Source organism: Phocoena phocoena, chromosome X (assembly GCF_963924675.1).
Source record: "Phocoena phocoena chromosome X, mPhoPho1.1, whole genome shotgun sequence".
Classification (NCBI taxonomy): domain Eukaryota; kingdom Metazoa; phylum Chordata; class Mammalia; order Artiodactyla; family Phocoenidae; genus Phocoena; species Phocoena phocoena.
Window position 1 is genome coordinate 69,283,413 of NC_089240.1, and position 23,793 is coordinate 69,307,205.

Below are 23,793 nucleotides of genomic sequence, written 5' to 3' on the forward strand. Positions count from 1 at the left end.
TTCTCTAGTCACTAAACCATACTTTCTCTATTTCATCTCCTTGATCCCTGGTCCAAACAATAGTTTTTCGCCTCTCTCTCCTTCAATCAGTCTAAAATATAATTGGGACATTGTAAACTCCTAAAATATTTAAGTATATCCATTTTTAAAACCATAGTACTTTGTGCTTCCTGGAAGGCAAATTTCATGCTGCCTTATAGTTCTCATACAGATTTCAAAGCATGCTTTTTCTTTCTAATTAAATGTCAACACCTCTTTGTTTCAAATGGCTTCTTTTGAACAATAAGTTACAGAACTTACTGCTAATTAGGAATGGTTGCAAAATGAATAAATTCTGGGAATGTAATGTACTGCATGGTGACTATGGTTAATAATGTTGTAGATTTGAAAGTTGATAAGAGAGTATATCTAAGAATTCTCGCCACAGGAAAGAAAACTATTACTAATTGTGTGCGGTGATAGAGGTTACCTACACAATGAGGTGACAATTTCAAAATAGATAAAAATATCAAATCATTGTGTTGTACTCCTGAAACTAATATAATGTTAATTATATCTCAGTGAGACAGCAACAAATACTTTCAAAAAATAAACAAAAAGGGATTAAAAGAATTATACATAAGTATTATGGACATATGCTAACAAATTTAGTAACCTACATAAAATGGACAAGTTAATAGAAAAACACAAATTACTGAAACTGGCTCAAGAAGAAAGATAAAATATATACAAAGCTCTAACAAGTAAAGAGATTGAATTAATGATCAAAACTTCTTACAAATAAATTCCCAGTACCAGATGACATCACTGGTGAATTCTACCCAATGTTTAAGGAATAATTAACAGAAAGGAGTGACATAATCAAACGGTGAAAAAGGTGTTTCTACCATCTTTCCTCCAAAGAAAACTGATTTTGACAAGCATCTATGGATAAGAGAGCCTTTGTGGAAACCTGGGAGTCAAGTGGAGAAGTTCCAGCACACGAATGGAACGAAAAAACAATCTGAAATTGGATTCATTGAAGTGGGTAAGAGGAAAAGTTCTTGTTGGTGAGAATGTAAATTGACACAGCCACTATGGAGAACAATACAGAGGTTCCATAAAAAACTAAAAATAGAACTATCATATGACCCAGCAATCCCAGCACTGGGCATATACCCTGAGAAAACCATAATTCAAAAGGACACATGTACCCCAATGTTCATTGCAGCACTATTTACAATAGGCAGGACATGAAAGCAACCTAAGTGTCCATCGAGAGATGAATGGATAAAGAAGATGTGGCACATATATACAATGGAATATTATTCAGCCATAAAAAGAAACAAAATTGAGTTATCTGCAGTGAGGTGGATGGACCTAGAGTCTGTCATACAGAGTGAAGTAAGTCAGAAAGAGAAAAACAAATATCATATGCTAACACATATACATGGAATCTAAAATTAGAAAAAAATGGTTCTGATGAACCTAGGGGCAGAATGCAGAGAATGGACTTGAGGACACGGGGAAGGGGAAGGCGAAGATGGGATGAAGTGAGAGAGTAGCATTGACATATACACACTACCAAATGTAAAATAGATAGCTAGCGGGAAGCAGCTGTATAGCACAGGGAGACCAGTTCAGTGTTTTGTGACCACCTAGAGGGGTGGGATAGGGAAGAAGGGAGGGAGAAACAAGAGGGAGGGCATATGGGGATATATTTACACATATAGCTGATTCACTTTGTTATACAGCAGAAACTAACACAACATTATAAAGCAATTATGCTCCAATAAAGATGTTAAAAAGACAAGAAAAAGAGGAACTGTTCTACTTTACCTGCATATCCCTCCACTAAGGCAGCAGAGCTCAGTGCCAAGAGAGATATTTTTCTTGACTTCTACCACGAGGAATGTAAGAAAATATGAGTAAGTGTCAGGCTTCTTCAGCAATGCAGGACACTCTCAAGTGATCCAGTGTTTTTTATTTTTTATTTATATATTTTTTCCCCATCCGGAACACTGAGGTGCTGCTGTTTGATTGGGGTGGGAAGCAACTGAGAGGAGAGCATCCAGGGATCTCAGAAGGTGTCAATGGGACACATGATTTGAAAACTATGTAGTGAATAAGACCAGGAAGCTTGCAAATGAACTGCAGGAGGATGCCTTGCCTGTGAATTCCCCAACTGACCCGTGGGAATCCCCAATGATCTTCACAACTTTAGCATATGGCCAGCTCCATATATACACCTCCAAGGGTAGTGAAAGTGAGGCTTTGTAGACAACTGGTGAGCTTGCACAGAAAGCTGGTCCAATTCTGCAGGACTGGGAGAAAGCACACAAAGTTGAACCTTCACCACTGCCCTAGGGAAAGAAAAGGGGAGGATGCCAATTCTTATCCTAATTTGTAGACTCAAAAGAAGGTATACAACCTTATGAATCCCCACCTCCCAATAGAAAACAAGAAGGGTGGAATAGGTGTGTCCATAGAAAAGTTCTGAGAAAGCCTCAGAATTCCTAATAGGGTTGATGGAATTTATTACTCTCTAGAAGCAAGCCTGTAAGAATGGAGGAGGTGACTGCTTCTTCAAATGCAAAGACACCAAAATAAGACTTCAATGAATGTGAAAAATCAAAAGAAGAAAAAAAAAAATAAAACATGTTACCATAAAAGGAACACAACAGTTGTCCAGTAAACAAACCCAACGAAATGGAAATCTGTGATGTAACCAATAAAAAATTTCAAAACAGTTGTTTTAAGAAATTTCATTGAGCTACAAGAAAATACAGAAAATCTATTTAATGAAATCAGGAAAGCAATACACAGACAAAATGAGAAGTTTAAAAGAGAGCTGGAAATCTTAAAAAAGAACCAAACAGAAATTCTGGAGCTGAAGAGTACAATGAGTGAAGTAAAATATGCAAAAGAGAACATCAATAGCAGATTTAATCTTTTAAAAAAGGAAAGGATCCATGAAGTAGAAGATAGGTCATATAAATGATCTAGGCAGAGTGTTACCATGTCTTCTCCAGATTTTTGAACAGCAGTACCATAGAAATATTGCTCCCACAAGATTCTTAGGCAAGTAATAATTTTTATTGAAAGGATAGCTGTGCACAAGGGAGACAGAAGACGAAAGGGTGCCAACTCTTTGAGGATTTTCAAGGAAGGGGTTTTAAAGGCAGTATGAGGGAGAGGGTTGCAGGGTGCCTTATCAGCTTGTGCTCAATTCTCAGATTGGTTGGCATCAAAGTGAAGGTTTGAGCATCATCAACCTTCTGGTTTCTACAGGTATGGGGTCTATGTGTTTGCAATCAGTTTTCAACTGGTGGGGTCTGTTTCCTGAAAAACAAACGAACAACAACAAAAAAACCTCAACAACTTAGGAGTGTGTGTCAGGCCTTTATATCTTTCAGGGAGCTGGGAGTTTGGTAATTCTGCTATGTGGTGGATTTATAGTCCCACTTTTGTCCTTCGGAAACTATGTACATACACCTGTGGAAGAGAGATAACCTTTTACTCCTGTGGGCCTCTGGTTATAGTCTCAAAGACGCAGACTTTCAGGTGCCTTGTTTTACTGGGTTTTTAGGCCTGTTTGCTCAAGGTCATTCTCCAGTCCTTTTCCAAGATGGCTACACTCGTTTTCCTGTCTCATTTCCCCTCAGAATTCATGCCGCCTTGTTCTTAAGGGGTTGATGAAGAGCAAGGGTCCATCTTCAGAAATTGCTTCAAAGCTGACTCAGGGCTGTTGTCCCTTCCTGATGGGAGGCATAATAGTCTCTAACTACCTGGCTTGAGTTAGGAGAGTGCTGGACCCTATTATAGAGTGTTTGAAATCTGCTGGGAGTTTTTCTACAGACCAGGCCATGATAGCAACTTTTGCAATGTGTTTACCCACAACTAAGAAGAAAGATGATTATGAGAGTCACTATGGTCAGGATGATAAGCTCCAATCCCAGTAACATGCACTCCTGGGTGGGAAATATGCAACCAAGTCACCAAAGTACCCTTTGCAAACATTGTCATATTCCTTAATCAAGCAAATTTTATGTTTTCCCCCTTGGTCTACTGTAAGCTCGACCTTGTGGTATTTCAAAACAGATGTGTTCAGTACTTGTTCCATTTCTTGGTCTAATAACTTTAACTGTTCTTCTGACTACTGAGCCTCCATTAGACTGATTTCAAAATATGGAGATTAACTGGTTTCTAAGAACAGCTTGTCTTCCATATACAAGTTGTTAAAAGACTTATTCACTTGCAACAAATAAATTATTTCAGTGTGCTGAGTGCTACATCAGATTCTTATTCTGTTGACATTAAAATTTTTGTTTTTACAAGTAAAGTCAGATAGTACCACTTTTTCATTGAGCTTATCTTGTCAGCAGAACTTTCCCTTTCCCATATACTGTATATTCTTCTGTACAGAGTCTTTACTATGGGTCAGGTTAGAGTGTCCCCTGAGTCCCACTTAGTTTGAGGGCACAACCAAATATTGTTTTTCATGGTGCAACTTAGCATTGAGACTGGCAACCAAGTTTGGTATTCAGTCATTTTATCTAAGAGAGCCCAATATTTCCCTATGAGTGTATGCATTGTTTTGAAATATATTCCCTGTTTCAACCAACTGTAGTACTTGGCATAGCTGTTTTTGACTAATTCTGAGAACTGAGGCAGTCAGGGCATACAGATGAAGGTTACAGTTGCCAGTTATCCCATAGCTGTGGGGGACCATAAGTCTCCAAGATGAGCATCCTTGCCTTCTGCCCCAAGTATGGTGGACCACTGTTTTGATGGCACTTCTTGTTCTATAGTTACATTGAGGCCATAAGGTTGCCATTGGCAGCTGCTAACTGATATTGTTTTGAGAACAGCTGGTGGTGACCTTAAGTCTGATACGATTCAGAAATTCAAGTTCTCAGTAATGTAAGAATATGGAATGTGCCTGAAATCACATCCACAATGATCATCTGGCTCTATTTTGGATGCCTGAACCACAGTTACTCTATTTTGAGTTTTATATGTATTTTTTCCAATAATGTTTAAAGCAGATATACAGTGTATATTTGACAAGTCACAAAACAGGCTGTCCTAGTTAACCAGAATAACTTTTCCATACTTTGATATGTGAAAATTTACTATGTCATTTCTGCTTTTTGTTTGCAAATCTTTGAATAGGAAGCATTGATGAGCAAAATATTTGTCCCCCAGTGCCAGTGTGGTTGTTGCCTGTTCTGGGTCCATCACGTGTAATATATATATTTGCCTAATTATCCATGTTGGGGAAAAACAAATTAGACATAACAAGCAAGTACAGAGGTATGCCAATGGGGACACATTTTATAGGCTATACATTGTATCAATTATACCAAATTGTCACACAAACACTGTACATGTTCTTCAAGTAGTAGACTTACAGCAAGCAGTGATACATGTCATGGGTAGTTATACTCTGTGGCAACTTCACTAGAAAATTTTCTTTTCATTCTGAACAGTATGGTCAGAAGTATGGCTAGAAGTAAAATGATAACTTTCAGTTGGAACTGTTTAATTTCTTACCCAGTTCAGCAGTATGCTTTGAACATTATCAGAAACCTGTACTTGTTAAAAAGTCTTTACGAATCTTCTTAAAGATAAAGTATTTTTACAAAACATTAGCGTGAAATAATAGCTGTCTATGAATGACAAAAGACTTAAAAGACATGGTTAAAGATCTGATTACATGCAACTGAAAAAGAAGTTTAATTAACTTGTTGTGGCATATAGCATTTTAAGAAAATAACTAGAATTATGACTGATAACATTATACAGGACATATTCAAATTTAAGGAACATTGTATAATTTCTAGAACACCTACATTAATGACATTTACCCATACAATATAACCTAAGAATATCTATCATTATTTGACAACGTTTTCCATGTATTTAATTTATCAAATAATCCTAATTAATGTAATATTTCTCTCTAAGGTGCATCAAGTGCCCTTTGAAATATCCCAAAGTTAGTTAGAGATCCAAAGAACTTCATCTAAACTTGATCCTTGGGAAGTTTATCAGAAATATTAAAAATTTCAAAACACCTAGTCAAATACTATCTTAGCTCACTGTGAAATAATACTTATTTAACCTAAGTTACAAAAAAAGACTTTGGAGGGAAATACAGAAAATTACAATAGATCATTAGAGATGACTTTAAAACGTAAAGAAACTTACAGTCTGTTATAAAAAGCAATTCAGCATTCCAGTAAAAACTTTGTTCTCTTAACAGAGAGAGAAAACCAAACTCGAGTCTTGTGCAAGCTTAATTTTAATAACAAAATTAATTTACTTAATTAAATTTAATCTAATCTTAGACAGTTTTGACCATGCACAAAACTTTCTCAAGATTCTTTTTTAATAAACTTACATCACTTTCTTTATCCACATTAGTTTGTACCTTATTTTTCCCATCCAAAAACAACCAGCTCTAGGACAAAATTATTCTCTCTCACTCTTTTTTTTTTCCCTAAAGCAAAGGTATCTCCATTCTTCATAAATTCTATCATTGACAATATATATCCCACTTCTATGACATAAATCACAGCAAGATCCTTTTTGACACACCACCTAGAGAAATGGAAATAAAAACAAAAATAAACAAATGGAATCTAATGAAACTTAAAAGCTTTTGCATAGCAAAGGAAACCATAAAAAAGACCAAAAGACAACCCTCAGAATGGGAGAAAATATTTGCAAATGAAGCAACTGACAAAGGATTAATCTCCAAGATTTACAAGGAGCTCATGCAGCTCAATAACAATAAAACAAACAACCCAATCCAAAAATGGGCAGAAGACCTAAATAGACATTTCTCCAAAGCAGATATACAGACTGCCAACAAACACATGAAAGACTGCTCAACATCATTAATCATTAGAGAAATGCAAATCAAAACTACAATGAGATATCATCTCACACCGGTCAGAATGACCATGATCAAAAAATCTAGAAACAATAAATGCTGGAGAGGGTGTGGAGAAAAGGGAACACTATTGCACTGCTGGTGGGAATGTAAATTGATACAGCCACTATGGAAAACTGTATGGAGGTTCCTTAGGAAACTACAAATAGAACTACCATACGACCCAGCAATCCCACTACTGGGCATATACCCTGAGAAAACCATAATTCAAAAAGAGTCATGTACCAAAACGTTCGTTGTAGCTCTATTTACAATAGCCAGGAGATGGAAGCAACCTAAGTGTCCATCATCGGATGAATGGATAAAGAAGATGTGGCACATATATACAATGGAATATTACTCAGCCATAAAAAGAAATGAAAATGAGTTATTTGTAGTGAGGTGGATGGACCTAGAGTCTGTCATATAGAGTGAAGTAAGTCAGAAAGAGAAAAACAAATACCGTATGCTAACACATATATATATATATAGAATCTAAGGGGGAAAAAAAGATCATGAGGAACCTAAGGTTAAGATGGTAATAAAGACACAGACCTACTAGAGAATGGACTTGAGGATATGGGGAGGGGGAAGGGTAAGCTGTGGCAAAGTGAGAGAGTGGCACGGACATATATACACTACGAAACGTAGGGTGGATAGGTAGTGGGAAGCAGCCACATGGCACAGGGAGATCAGCTCGGTGATTTGTGACCACCTAGAGGGGTGGGATAGGGAGTGCATGAGGGAAGGAGACACAAGAGGGAGGAGATATGGCAACATATGTATATGTATAACTGATTCACTTTGTTATAAAGCAGAAACTAAGACACCATTGTAAAGCAATTATACTCCAATAAAGATGTTAAAAATAAAAAAAATAAAATGCTTCCCTTATTATATTGGTGTTTAATGACATATATTATCATTTTTAACCCTTAAAAAAGCCTTAATATCTAGTGAAAACTAACAAGCAGTCAATATGAACTGTTTGTCATACCAGTATTTCCTGTTTAGCAAACTTAAGAACATAGTTCATGACCTCTAAAAAAATACATTTTTCATTGAATAATTTATCTTTTTAATGTGGCACATATGTCTAATAAACCCAAACATCTTTAGCTTTTCTCTCATAAGAAGGGAAACGTAGGTGGAATCAGACTTTTCTAGCAGCCAATTTTCCAGGATTTTGTCTCATTTAAAAAATGATTTAGACCTTCAATGAATTCTCATTATTTAACTTAATTTAGCAAACTCTAAATTTTCAAGTTACTAAGAATCTAAAAAATCTAAAACGTAATTATTCCCAAATAGTTCACCTAAAATATTTTATTGCATTTTTCTATATTTGATTACTTATGAAAATATCATCATACCAAGTTAATTTTCTTGCTGACAAATTTTGCCAAAGATATAATATGAAATTATTGTCTTTAAGTAAACCTAGATACAATGGAAGTACTATACTTAATATTGATGACTCTAAAGACATGTCTGTATTAATTAAAAACTTAACGTAACTTAAATACCAGATATTAAGTTAATACCGAATATTCCCCAAATCACATGAACCAGAAATTTATTTTGGTTGGTTTCTGTTGATTTTTAGAAATGTTTGATTAGTAAGTGCTTACTTTTATTTAAGCCAATTAAATAGAGTTCACTCACAAGTTGATTTTGTTAATACTATCCAAAGATAAAGACATATATTCATTATGTACACATAAACATACATATTTCCAGAAAAAGGTCTTATAACTTCATTTTAAAACTTATTTATGAATCAGGAATTTTAATACAAAACTTATTAATTTATAATTTTATCCTATTTCCCTCTATATAAGAAAACACTTATAATTGCATAATAGTACCATAGTTTAAAGATACATTAAGAGACAACTTTTCCCTAAATCTAGGGAGTATTATGGCCACGTCATATTACAAAGGAAAATCATCTTTTTATATTTCATTGGCTTGTGACTGAAAGTGGTCCAGTTCTGGAGAATTCACCCCAAGGAGTTGCATTTGAGAAATAAATTTGTTTTCCATGTCCAGACCACTTACATTACACATGCAAACATACATACAAAAAACAAAATTTAATTCCTGCAGGACAAAAACAAAGGGATAAGTCCAACAATTCCCTTAACTTTTTCAAACATGTCCCTCTTTTAAACAAAAAGCAGCATGCAAATGGAAAAATAGGGAATCATGACTGTGTGTCGTGGCAATTCACCTGGCAAATGCAAAATCACAAATAGCAGTTGGAATAAGTTAAATTTACTTACTTGAGTTTAAAAAAGGCCTCTTTCCCTTTTTTTCCTTTGTTTTGAAATTTTATTAGTTAACCCAATGCTGAAGTCTCAGGCAATGTGGGCTGTGTGTGTATTTTCAAGGCCATGGTAAGAGTCATAACTTCAAGTTTTCTTCTAGGCATATTTTTGTTCTCTCAGGGTCTGAAAAAAATATTTTATCAAGCCAGCTTTTTCTAACTGCATATGTAAAAAGAACAAGTTCTAATTTTTTTTCTTTTTCCCCTCTGGAGTCTAAATAATATTGTGGCCATGCAATGTTAAAAAATCTTCCTTTATATTTCTTTATAGGAGTATAACTAAAGATCTTTCAGATTTTGTAAAATACGCCCTAGGGAACAACTACAAAATGGAATAGAGCTCTCATTTCCAGTTGTTCTTTCACAAACCTGCTATTGCCAGAAACATACAGATCAGAGCTAGATAAACCACTTCTTAATGGCCTCTCAGGGTTGCTGCTCCCCACCATGAGAATGGAAGATTTCCTACCTACTGTTTCAGACAGGGGTTACAGATGAGCCTCGATCTTAACAGAGGATGTTCCCAGTCACCACTCAGATGGTGCCAGATGGCCAAGGGATTCCACAGCCCAGAAGGGAAAATCCAATTAAAGTGGCAATCTGCTCAAAACCAGGTGACCAAGTTCTGCAACTTTCCCCCTAAAAAGGAAAATTGCCCGTCAAGGCAGCCCAGTAGAGAAGTATACCCTTGTGTCACTACAAGTGAGAATCCACCACTTACCAGAGACATCTCACAGATCAGAGCAAACCAGACCAGAATAGGACCAGAGCCCCGTTTCCTTCACTACAGAATTTAAAGTGCTGTGGGTTAGTGATGCCCAGTCACTTGTCAGCACTCGGGACAGTCCCTGAGACAAAAATGCTCAGGCAACTGCTGGACAGAATCTGAGAGCTGCCTTTGGCAAGAGGCCAATGCCCTATGGGAAAGATGCCCAATTAACACAGAGTCCAGGGTTGAATGTATTCCTCTATATTTCCTGTCTCAACATATGGAGGCCTGAAAGTGGTCCCAAATTACTCTCCAATAGAGTTGCTCTAACAAACCTTAGGCCACTAAAGACTGCAAAGAGAGTACTCCTTTATCAGATCTTGAATTCCTTTCAATTTTTCAACAATATACACTTTAGCCTAGGTCCAATCTCTGCTTACTACCATGTTATATCACTCAATCATCTTATAACATTCACACAGATGCCCAATTAAATGGACAAAGAGAAAAATCAGAAGAATCCATGGCTCAGAAATTGTGTTTTCCAAGGTAGAGAGTAACCATAAATAACATTGAGCTGAGAGAGGACTGCAGCCTCTGTGGCTCCATCAACTTATGTCACAAAAGTCCTTTCCTCCCCAAAACCAACACCACTCAGAAAAATACCATTGAGATTCAAAGAGGTAACTAAAGCAAGCATAATCCCCCAGGGTTCACCACAACAACAGAGGCATGCAAAAGGAAATCAATTCCCAGCCACACCCAATACAAAGGGATCAGTCTAGGATTTTCAGGTTTTGGAAGAGCAAACCAGACATCAACAGAACAGAAGGAGGATGTTTCCTTCTCAAGAGAAAGGGAGATAGAGAGAAAGGGAGATATAAAGGGAAAAGTTATGCTTTCCCATTGTAGATGAACAAAAACTGAAAGCCCCAACAGGGACTTACTAGCTTCAAGGATGATGAAACAGAAGAGCTTCAGGTGGCTGCTTGTCCTATGCTATGAAAATAACCCTTCTCGTCCAAGAATCCTGGAGTCTGGGACACCCCCACCTCCAAGCAAAAGGGGTGTCCCAGCACAGCTGTCCCTACTGACTGGCTTGCCAAGAAATGTTACCAGGCCTTCTCCAGATTTTTGAACAGCAATACCATAGAAATAAATATTGCTCCCACAAGATTTTTAGGCAAACAATAATTTTTATTGAAAGGATAACTTGTACACAAGGGAGAGAGAACATGAAAGGGTGCCAACTCCTTGAAGACTTTCAGGTAAGTATTTTAAGGGCAGTGTGAGGGAGAGGGCTACAGGGTGTCTGACCAGCTTGTGCTCAATTCTCAGACTGGTTGGCATCAAAGTGAAGTTTTGAATATCATCAACCTTCTGGTTTAAACAGTTCTGATGTCTATGTGCTTGCAGTCAGGAGTTTTCATCTGCTGTGGGTCTGCTCCCTGCAAAAGAAGAAAAACAAAGCAAAGCAAAACATAGGAGTGTGTGTCAGGTCTTCATCTATATCTCAGGGAACTGGGAGTTTGGTGATTCTGCTATGTGGTGGATTTATAGTCCCACTTTTGTCCTTTTGAAACTATGTACATAAACCAAAGGAAGGAGATAATGTTTTACCCCTTTGGATCTCTGGTATTGTCTCAAACACCCAAGATTTCACGTGCTTTGTTTTGCTGAGTTTGTTAAGCTTGTTTGTTCAAGGTCACTCCCCGGTCCTTTTCTAAGATGGCTACACTCTTGTCTTTCTGTCTCAAGAGGACAACAAAGAAAACATAAAGAAAAAGCGTGAAGAAAACCTTTGTGAACTGTGGGATACCACTAAAGGAAACAGTATACATATTACTGTAGTTTCAGAAGGAGAAGAAAGAGGGAAAGGAGCAGAAAGCTTATTAAAAGAAATAATAGCTGAGAACATCCCGAGTCTGAGTGGAGATATTGTCATCCAAGTTCATGAATGAAGCTCCTAGATTTCCTAAAATAATTAACTCAAAATGATATTCTCCACCCAAGTATGGTGGCCATTGCAGCACTGGCAGCAACATGAAACTGGTGACAACTCATATATCCTTCAGTGGGGACTGTACGGATGAAGGATGTACTTCCATTTGACTGGGCACTGTACAGAAGTTAGAACAAAGGGGCTGGATTTACATGTACTGACAAGAATAAATCTCAGAAATAAAGTTGAGTGAAAAAGCAAGTTTCTGGAAGATATGTATGCGTGAAGTCATTTCTGTAACTCATAAAAACAAAAATCGGTACAATGTTGTATGAATATGTGAGAAAGAATGGGAGTGCAGGGAAAGACAACAATTTGTATGTGAGAAATACATATGCTTCTAAAAAGTACAGGATGCAAAGGGGACTGCAACAGTATCTGTAACCTTCTATTAAAAAAAAATAAAGAAAACAATATAGGAACATGAAAAAAATAAAGGAAATATGGCAAAATATTAATTCCTAAATTGTGGGTACATTACTGTCATATTTTTCTCTGTGCATTTATTTCAAAATAAAAAGAATGGTTTGAAAACCTCATTAAAATGCTTAAAGAACAACAAAAATGTATTATAGAACACATATTATAATAAAACTATGTAAGTTAAAAAAGAGAAATAAACAAGGGTCTTCATATAGAAGAGAACCCTCATAAGGCTATTAGTATATTTCTTAGCAGAAACTTTGAAGGTCAGGAGAGAGTAAAACGATATATTCAAAGTGATAAAAGAAAGCAAAAAAAAAAAAAAAAAAAAACCAAAAACCTGCCAACCAAGAATACCTGGCAAAATTGTCCTTCAGTAATGAGGGAGAGATAAAGACTTTCCCAGACAAACCAAAGCTGAAGGAGTTCATCACTACTAGACCTGTCTCTTAAGAAATGCTAAAAGGAGTTCTTTAAGCTGAAATGAAACGGTGCTAATTAGTTACATGAAATCAAACACACAGGTAAGTTTTAAGTTATAAAGTCAAATTCAGAAAACTTTAATATTGTGATATTGTGGGGTGTTAATCTTTTTCACTCTAGAATAAAGATTAAAGGACATAAGAATTACAAATAACTATAGCTACAATAATTTGTTAATGGGTATAAAATATAATGACAGTTTAATTGTGGCACCAAAAACAAAATATATGAGGGAGGAGTAAAAGGATATACTTTTTAAATGTGATTGAAGTTATTTTGTTATCATCTAAAAATTGAATATTATACCAGTAAGAAGTTTTATGTAAACCTTATGGTAACCACAAAGCAAAAACACACAGTAGAAAAAAATAAGAATGTTTGTAAATTTTAATTTTTCTGACATCAACAGTGAGTAGTTTCCTTTTCTCCAGTGTGTAGTATGAAACTGAATGATGGAGAAATTCTTGTGAAAATATGCCCACAGGTATTTGCCATGTCATTTCAACTGATCTTACTATATATGTGAGCTCCATACATCCCACCATGAATAATGACTGAGACCCCTGACAGAATGATTTGGTTTGCTTGTTTACATGATCTTTTCCCCAAATGACACACTTTGTTTACATTGATCAAATGAAACTGAATTCACTTCACTTTGCAGCTGTGTACATATAGATGCAAATGAGTCATACAGAACGGTAAACCAATTAGATAGGAAAGGACTTCTTGTCAATTAAATATTTGCTATAATTGAAATATTTTGTCAAAATTTTAAAAAATGAATACAGGAAGATTAAATATATGTCCATAAAAAATGAATGGCAGGAAGATAAAATATATGTTCTGGGAGTTAATGTGACATAAAGAATATAATTAAAAGTTGTGTCATCTATCACTTTACTAATAAAAAAACTTGAAAAATCAATATTTCTTACATCCCCCAGTACACATTTTTAGTTTATTAACCCAGGCTGGTACCAGAGCTAAAGAGAATCAGTGCCCAAAGAGTATAATACCTACGTAAATAGTTTTGGATAGCAAATATAGTTGTTTTCTTTTTATCTTGACCACATGAATCTTTAATGAGGTATAATTTTGTTAACAGTTGAAGTAGCAACTTGTATAGGTATTTAATAGATGAATTATTTTAAACCTTAGCCGTTTAATACACAAATTGTATTTTTGGCACGAATAATTTCCTTGTTCAGTGATAAATTCTCATTGCACTTCAAGATCAGCTTCCCCAAATGACTTGTTCTCTAAAATTTAAGGAAAATTTCCTAATACACGTCTTTTTCAACCTAATACTTATAAAGCTGTCATCTTTATTTGTATGCAGTTTGACTAGACCAAATAAAGAACAATTATAAAAACTTAATACATTTTGGGAAAAGGAAGTTCCATTAACCAAAGTAATGTCTATTCTGAGCCCTGTAACACACAAAGCCTCAGGAATATTAGTAAGTGTGATCAATGAGTAATTAGATGATACCTTGACATTTTACTTTGTAGTAGTTTAACTCCCTTCAGGGGGCAAACATAACTTCCAATATACAAATCTGAAAGAAATGCCTTGTTTTTGGTAAGACTATTAGTGAAGAAAGTCTAATATTCTGTCTAATAAGAATTTGTATAGTAAATAGCAACAAAAGATAAATAAGAAACATATAAAATGATGCCACCTAAAATTCTTCAGTAGAAGACTGCACAAATTCATGATGTGAGCCAATTAAGACATCAACATATAAAAGAGGCAACACCAGTCTGAGGTAAGAACTAAAAGTTTAAAACTCCCAGGTAGAGGTTTCAAAGAAGATGTCAGAGGAGTAGGATGTGGAGATCACCTTCCTCCCCACAGATACATCAGAAATATATCTACACGTGGAACAATTCCTACAGAACACCTACTGAATACTGGCAGAAGTCCTCAGACCTCCCAAAAGGCAAGAAACTCCCCACATAACTGGATAGGGCAAAAGAAAAAAGAATAAACAGAGACGAAAGAATAGAGGCAGGACATGCACCAGCGGGAGGGAGATTTGAAGGAGGGAAGGTTTCAACACACTAGGAATCCCATTCGCAGGTGGAGACTGTGGGGGTTGGAGGGGGAAAGCTTCGGAGCCACGGAGGAGAGCGCAGCAAAAGGGATGCGGAGGGCAAAGCAGAGATATTCCTGCACAGAGGATGGGTGTCGACCAGTACTCACCAGCCCAAGAGGTTTGTCTGCTCACCTGCCGGGGCACGCGGGGCTGAGAGCTGAGGCTCGGACTTTGGTCTGATCGCAGGGAGAGGACTGGGGTTTGCGGCTTGAACACAACCTGAAGGGTTTAGTGCACCACTGCTAGAAGGGAGAGAGTACAGGAGAAGTCTGGAGCTGTCAAAGAGGCAAGAGACTTTTTCTTCCCTCTTTGTTTCCTGGTGCGCCAGGAGAGGGGATTAAGCAAGCTGCTTAAAAGAGCTCCAGAGAAGGGCAGGAGCCGCAGCTAACAGTGTGGAATGCAGAGACGGGCATGAGACGCTAAGGCTGCTGCCGCCACCACCAAGAAGCCTGTGTGCAAGCACAAGTCACTATCCCCACCTCTCCTCATGGCAGCTTCTTCAGTCCGCCACTGCAAGGGTCCCAGGATCCAGAGACAAGTTCCCCGGGAGAACACACACCAAGCCTCAGGCTGGTGCAATGTCACACAGGCCTCTGCCATCGCAGGCTCACCCCACATCTGTACCCCTCCCTCTGCTGGATTGAGTGAGCCAGATCCCCCAAATCAGCGGCTCCTTTAACCCCGTCCTCTCTGAGCGAAGAACAGATGTCCTTCAGTGACCTACATGCAGAGGCGGTGCCATATACAAAGCTGAACCCCGGGAGCTGTGCAAAAAAAAGAAGAGAAAGGGAAATCTCTCACGGCAGCCTCAGGAACAGCAGATTAAATCTCCACAAGCAACTTGTACCCTGCATTTGTGGAATACCTGAATAGACAACAAATCATCAAAAAATTGAGGAGGTGGACTTTGAGAGAAAGATTTATAATTTTTTCCCCTTTTCTGCTATTTGTGAGTGTGTATGTGTATGCTGCTGTGTGAGATTTTGTCTGTATAGCTTTGCTTTCACCATTTGTCCTAGCGTTCAATCCATCCGTTTTATTTTTGTTTTTTTCCTTAAATTTTTTTTTCTTAATAATTATTTTTTTATTTTAATAACTTCAATTTATTTTACCTGACTTTATTTTATTTTCCTTTATCTTCTTTCTTTCTTTCTACATTTTCTACCTTTTATTCTGAGCAGTGTGGATGAAAGGTTCTTGGTGCTACAGCCAGGAGTCAGTGCTTTGCCTTTGAGGTGGGAGAGCCAACGTCAGGACACTGGTCCACAAGAGCACTCCTAGCTCCATGTAATATTAGGTGGCAAAAATCTCCCAGAGATCTCCATCTCAACACCTACACTCAGCTTCACTCAAAGACCAGCAAGCTACAGTGCTGGACACCCTATGCCAACCAACTAGCAAGATAGGAACACAACCACACCCATTAGTATAGAGTCTGCATAAAATCATAATAAGTCCACAGATACCCCAAAACACACCACCAGATGTGGACCTGCCCACCAGAAAGGCAAGATCCAGCCTTATCCACCAGAACACAGGCACTAGTCCCCTCCACCAGGAAGGCTACACAACCCACTGAAACAACTTTAGCCACTGGGGACAGACACCAAAAACAACGGGAACTATGAACCAGGAGCCTGCCAAAAGGAGACTCCAAACACAGTAAGGTAAGCAAAATGAGAAGACAGAAAAACACACAGCAGATGAAGGAGCAAGATAAAAACCCAGCAGACCTAACAAATGAAGAGGAAATAGGCAGTCTACCTGAAAAAGAATTCAGAATAATGATAGTAAAGATGATACAAAATCTTGGAAATAGAATAGAGAAAACGCAAGAAACATTTCACAAGGACCTAGAAGAACTAAAGATGAAACAAGCAATGATGAACAACACAATAAATGAAATTAAAAATACTCTAGAAGGGATCAATAGCAGAATAATTCAGGCAGAAGAATGGATAAGTGACCTGGAAGATAAAGTAGTGGAAATAACTACTGCAGAGAAGAATAAAGAAAAATGAATGAAAAGAACTGAGGACAGTCTCAGAGACCTCTGGGACAACATGAAACACACCAACATTCAAATTATAGGGGTTCCAGAAGAAGAGAAAAAGAAAGAGACTGAGAAAATATTTAAATAGATTATTGTTAAAAACTTCCCTAATTTGGGAAAGGAAATAGTTAATCAAGTCCAGGAAGCACAGTGAGTCCCATACAGGATATATCCAAGAAAAACTCGCCAAGACACATATTAATCAAACTGTCCAAAGTTAAATGCAATGAAAACAAATTAAAAGCAGCAAGAGAAAAACAACAAATAAAAAAACAAGGGAATCCCCATAAGGTTAACAGTTGATCATTCAGCAGAAACTCTGCAGGCCAGAAGGGACTGGCAGGACATATTTAATGTGATGAAGGAGAAAACCCTACAACCAAGATTACTCTAATCAGCAAGGATCTCATTCAGATTTGATGGAGACATTAAAACCTTTACAGACAAGCAAAAGCTGAGAGAGTTCAGCATCACCAAATCAGCTTTACAGCAAATGCTAAAGGAAATTCTCTAGGCAAGAAACACAAGAGAAGGAAAAGACCTATAATAACAAACGCAAAACAATTTAGACAATGGAGAAAGGAACATACATATCGATAATTACCTTAAATGTAAATGGACTAAATGCTCCCACCAAAAGACACAGATTGGCTGAATGGATACAAAACAAGACCCATGTATGTGCTGTCTACAAGAGACCCGCTTCAGACCTAGAGACACATACAGACTGAAAGTAAGGGGATGGAAAAAGAAATTCCACACAAATGGAAACCAAAAGAAAGCTGGAGTAGCAATTCTCATATCAGACAAAATAGACTTTAAAATAAGGACTATTAAAAGGGACAAAGAAGAACATTACATAATGATCAAGGGATTGATCCAAGAAGATATAACAATTGTAAATATTTATGCAGCCAACAGAGGAGCACCTCAATACATAAGGCAAATACTAACAGCCATAAAAGGGGAAATCAACAGTAACAAATTCATAGTAGGGGACTTTAACACCCCACTTTCACCAATGGACAGATCATCCAAAATGAAATTAAATAAGGAAACACAAACTTTAAATGATACATTAAACAAGATGGAATGAATTGATATTTATAGGACACTCCATCCAAAAACAACAGAATACACACTTTTCTCAAGTGCTCATGGAACATTTTCCAGGATAGATCATATCCTGGGTCACAAATCAAGCCTTGGTAACTTTAAGAAAATTGAAATTGTATCAAGTATCAAGTTTTGTTTCTGCAATTTGTATGGGAACACAGAAGACCCCAAATAGCTAAGGCAATCTTGAGTACGAAAAATGGAGCTTGTGGAATCAGGTTCCCTGACTTCAGACTATACTACAAAGCTACAGTAATCAAGACAGTATGGTACTGACTCAAAAACAGAAAGATCCGTGGAAGAGGATAGAAAGTCCAGAGATAAACCCACGCACATATGGTCACCTTATTTTTGATAAAGGAGGCAGGGATATACATTGGAGAAAGGAGAACCTCTTCAATAAGTGGTGCTGGGAAAACTGGACAGGTACATGTAAAAGTGTGAGATTAGATCACTCCCTAACACCATACACAAAAATAATCTCAAAATGGATTAAAGACCTAAATGTAAGGCCAGAAACTATCAAACTCTTAGAGGAAAACGTAGGCAGAACACTCTATGACATAAATCACAGCGAGATCCTTTTTGACCCACCACCTAGGGAAATGGAAATAAAAACAAAAATAAACAAATGGGACCTAATGAAACTTCAAAGCGTTTGCACAGCAAAGGAAACCATAAACAAGACCAAAAGACAACCCTCAGAATGGGAGAAAATATAGGCAAATTAAGCAACTGACAAAGGATTAATCTCCAAAATTTACAAGCAGCTCATGCAGGTCAATAACAAAAAACAAACAACCCCATCCAAAAATGGGCAGAAGACCTAAATAGACATTTCTCCAAAGAAGATATACAGAATCCCATCAAACACATGAAAGAATGCTCAACATCATTAATCATTAGAGAAATGCAAATCAAAACTACAATGAGATATCATCTCACACTGGTCACAATGGCCATCTTCCAAAAATCTAGAAACAATTAATTCTGGAGGGGGTGTGGGAACACTATTGCACTGTTGGTGGGAATGTAAATTTATACAGCCACTGTGAAGAACAGTATGGAGTTCCTTAAAAAACTACAAATAGAACTACCATACGACCCATTAATCCCACTACTGAGTATATACCCTGAGGAAACCATAGTTCAAAAAGTGTCATGTACCAAAAGGTTCATTGCAGCTCTGTTTAAAATACCCAGGACATGGAAGCCACCTAAGTGTCCATCAACAGATGAAAGGTTAAAGAAGATGTGACACATATATACAATGGAATGTTACTTAGCCCAAAAAAAGGAAATTGAGTTATTTTTAGTGAGGTGGATTGACCTGGAGTCTGTCATGCAATGTGAAGTTAGTCAGAAGGAGAATAACAAATACTGTTTGCTAGCACATATATATGGAATCTAAGAAAAAAAATGTCATGAAGAGCCTAGGGTTAGGACAGGAATAAAGACACAGACCTACTAGAGAATGGAGTTGAGGATATGGGGAGGGGGAAGGGTAAACTGTGACAAAGGGAGAGAGTGGCATGGACATATTTTCACTACCAAATGTAGGATGCATAACTAGTGGGAAGTAGCCACATGGCACACGGAGATCAGCTAGATGGTTTGTGACCACCTAGAGTGGTAGGATAGGGAGGTTCAGAGGGAGGGAGACGCAAAGGGTAAGAGATATGAGAACTTATGTATATGTATAACGGATTCACTTTGTTATAAAGCAGAAAGTAACACACCTTTGTAAAGCAATTATACTCCAATAAAGATGTTAAAAAAGAGATAAATAAAAACTCCCAAGTATTTGAAAAATATTTAGTTACCTACTGTCATTGATATACATATAATTATGCTAATTTGTCTCTGTAAAAAAGAGATTTATTGTAGTTAGATACAAAATGTGTAAACATAGTGTGCACTGATTAGTAAGAAAAACAATGAAGCTCAAAGTTTTTAAGTCAGCCCTCTTAAAACACACACACATACACACACACACAGACACACACACACACACACACACATATATATATATATACATACATACATATAAATCGCAAGAAGAAAGACCCACTGTCTTTGGATCAGCTAAGGATTTCATTAGAAGAGGTATCAATTTCTTTGGGATGTTGGCTACCAGACAGGTGTTTAGAATGTCCATTCTCAGTAACTCGCTGGGTATAAAACAAAATATAGGGCTTCCCTGGTGGCGCAGTGGTTGAGAGTCCGCCTTCCAATTCAGGGGACACAGGTTCGTGCCCTGGTCCGGGAAGATCCCACATGCTGCGGAGCGGCTGGCACATGAGCCATGGCCACTGAGCCTGCGTGTCCGGAGCCTGTGCCCCGCAATGGGAGAGGCCACAACAGTGAGAGGCCCGCGTACCACAAAATATATATATATATATATAAGCTTGGGCCTTGCATATTTCATCCATAGTGCACATGTTTAGCTTGGAATCATTGCAGTGTACTCAGAACCCTCCTTCGGAATTATAACACTAGGCAGTGTACTATCCTGAGCCAAATCCTTTCCCATGGTGCATTACTACAGCAGGTACGTAATGAATAAAACATTCTGGTCTGTGAGGTTTCAGAGATTCCCTGCAGCAATATGGCTCCATGTTTAAGATTTCTTCAAAGCCAACATGAACACCAATCTTCTCTCAATTATTGTGTCCTGATCACCTGAATTCTTTGAGATGTAATATGAGAACCTGAGGTAGGTGGAATATCATAAGCTGTTTGGGGGCTTCTGTGAGTATAACTGGTTTGAGGAAAACCTTCTATGCTTTTAATTACACTGGTCACATATATAGATTTTTCCTTCTGAAGCTTCAGCTTTTGTGAATTTGGTCAACATTTTAGTAACCAGACACGGCTGAGAAGTAGTATCTTTTCCATTGTATTGGTATCTTTCTGGAAATTCCAGTGACAATTTCCAGAAAAGTGCTATGACATTTGATTTGTTGTCACATGTGAGACATGTAACCTGAGTAACAAGTTATCTATGAAAAATGTTATTCACAAACTGTTTGATAAGTTTCCGTTGAGAAGTGGGGATATGAGATGGTATCCTGGTATCAGTTGTCTCTAGTTCATGCTGTATTTTATCCAAAAGCTCACAAATTAATTCTCGAGCATCTTGTTAGGTATAACCACGAAAATCAGGTATTAATATTCATATTGAGTGTAGCATAGCAAATGGTGTGACCAAGGCCCACTTTCCAGACCACATAACTTGGAAAAAAGTATGAAATTCATGACAGAGAGAAGTGTATTATGAACTTGGCTTCCTTGGCTGAATAAGTTCTATCTTTCTACTCTTTGATGCTCCACCACTTAGTCCTGATGATAAACTTGGATGTCTGGAGCAAACAAAGCCTGTTTCTTTTTCTTGGCATTCATTCATTTGGTATACTGTATCTGTGACTGGAGGATGCCTTCAAGATGATCTTGTTTTATCACTAGCTGTCACAGCCAGCCATCGGTTCAGATCAACTTGGAAAAATATTGTCAAAAAGTAAGTAAATGACTCAATACTTGAAGAACATAATTCATATAGCAAGTATTTCCAAAATTTCTCAATCCTGTTACACGAAGAGTTATTACTGGTGTTCATTTAATGGAGGAATCACTGGCATTTTAAAAAATTTTATTTTATTTATTTATTTTTTTATCCAGCAGGTTCTTGTTAGTTATCTATTCTATACATATTAGTGTATATATGTCAATCCCAATCTCCCAATTCATCCCACCACCACCTCCTCCACGTTGGTGTCCATACGTTTGTTCTCTACACCTGTGTCTCTATTTATTTCTTGCAAACTGGTTCATCTGTACCATTTTTCTAGTTTCTACATATATACATTAATATATAATATTTTTCTCTTTCTGACTTACTTCACTCTGTATGACAGTCTTTAGGTCCATCCACGTCTCTACAAATGACCCAATTTCATTCCTTTTTGTAGCTGAGTAATATTCCATTGTATATATGTACCATATCTTCTTCATCCATTCATCCACCGATGAGCATCCAGGATGCTTCCATGACCTTGCTATTGTAAATAGTGCTGCAATGAACATTGGGGTACATGTCACCGGAATTTTTAATTTTACATCTTCTGAGGTATATAGTACTTCATCCTTTGCTGATGGTGCTAAGGTTTGAAGTGGTACTTGAACAGGAACAATTTCTATTGTGGGGGACTGACCTAGACCTTGCAAATGTAAGCTCTTTCTTGGAGACATACTTTCCAATTCTGCTTTAACTTGATACTCTAATTCTTGCAGTCACTTTTTCACTTCTCTTTTGGCTATTTTCTCCTGAAATTGTTCTTCTTGCATTTTTCATCCAATGCGTGACTGTTCAAAGCAAGTTCGAAATATTTTACCCATTAGTATCCTTCTCCTGTGCCAAAGAGCAGTATACATCTGATATTCGTTTTGAAGCAGAGTACATGCCATCCTGTAGGAAATAAGAATCATCACTTGTACCCATAGACTGTAAAATACTTCCACTACCAATGTTGCAGTGATAATTTTGACTTTTGATTGCACTTAATGTACTTCATAATAACTTCAAGTCTCCAGTTGCATTATCATTAAGAACATAATCATTACAAAGGTAACAAAAAAACACATTTCATTCACCTCCAATGCAACAAGATGACTGTTTTCTAGAAAGTGCTTGAGTGCAGGTTCTTCAATATATCTTCCACAGGTAACACAGGAACTGCTAACATAAGCACAAATCAACTCAGTTGTATTGCAGTCCACACAATGACATTTCTGAGGGTTGAGGATGGAATGGTCTTGAACAAGTCTCAACTGCCCAATGTGTTTGCACTTATCCATTGTTAGCATTTAGTCTAGCTGAGAAACACATAATCCAAAGAAATCTCTGTTCACAACACCTGAAGCCTCTGGAAAGATCCCGAGCCAGAGTGGCCATCTTAGCACTCTTCAGCATGAAGCTGCAGCCGACTCTGCCCCCGTCCCCCCACTTTGGAGTGCCGGGAGAGGGCAGGCTGCTCTGCTATGTGACTGTGGACGGATAGGTTGTCCACCTGAGACTGGGAACCCACTCTGGGCCCCAACTCCAAGTCGGTGCAGCATTAGCTTTTATATGAGTCTAAACGCACATGTTGTCACTTTTACATGAAAGCCAATGGCTTATCAACTATTTATAAGCTTTCATATATATGCTGAAGAGGAAGCAGTTCATTCTTTACCTGTGGCAGTTCAATACCTTTGCTATAAACACCAAATGATTTATTTTTAGAAACTCATTTCTGAAGTTATTTTTCCCGTGGAACATGTATGAATATTTGGACATTTTAGATTTAGGAAATGCTTTCATAAAATTTGGAAAAAAAATAATAAAATGGATGCATATGTACCCTCCTTACTTTGGTTACTCCAACGTGACTTGCCTTACTCCCCTTTCTAATCTCTATCAGCTCTACTTACTCAGAGTAGCATTTTATACATGGGGTTATGTTATAAACACATTCCTTAAGTTAAAAATAACATTAAATGTATACATATATCCCCTCCCTCTTGGACCTCCCTCTCACCTCCCACCCCCCCCACACACACAACAAAAAACATTAAAAATGTTTAAAATAACATTTGGTCAAAATTACTCTTGAATTTTT

General features: G+C 37.3%; 1 pseudogene; it reads right to left on the reverse strand.

Annotated features, from left to right (window-relative positions):
* Nucleotides 1–20,217: 20,217 nt before the first annotated feature.
* Nucleotides 20,218–22,999, reverse strand: LOC136142934 (ubiquitin carboxyl-terminal hydrolase 44-like; annotated as a pseudogene).
* Between the last annotated feature and the right edge of the window lie 794 nt (nucleotides 23,000–23,793).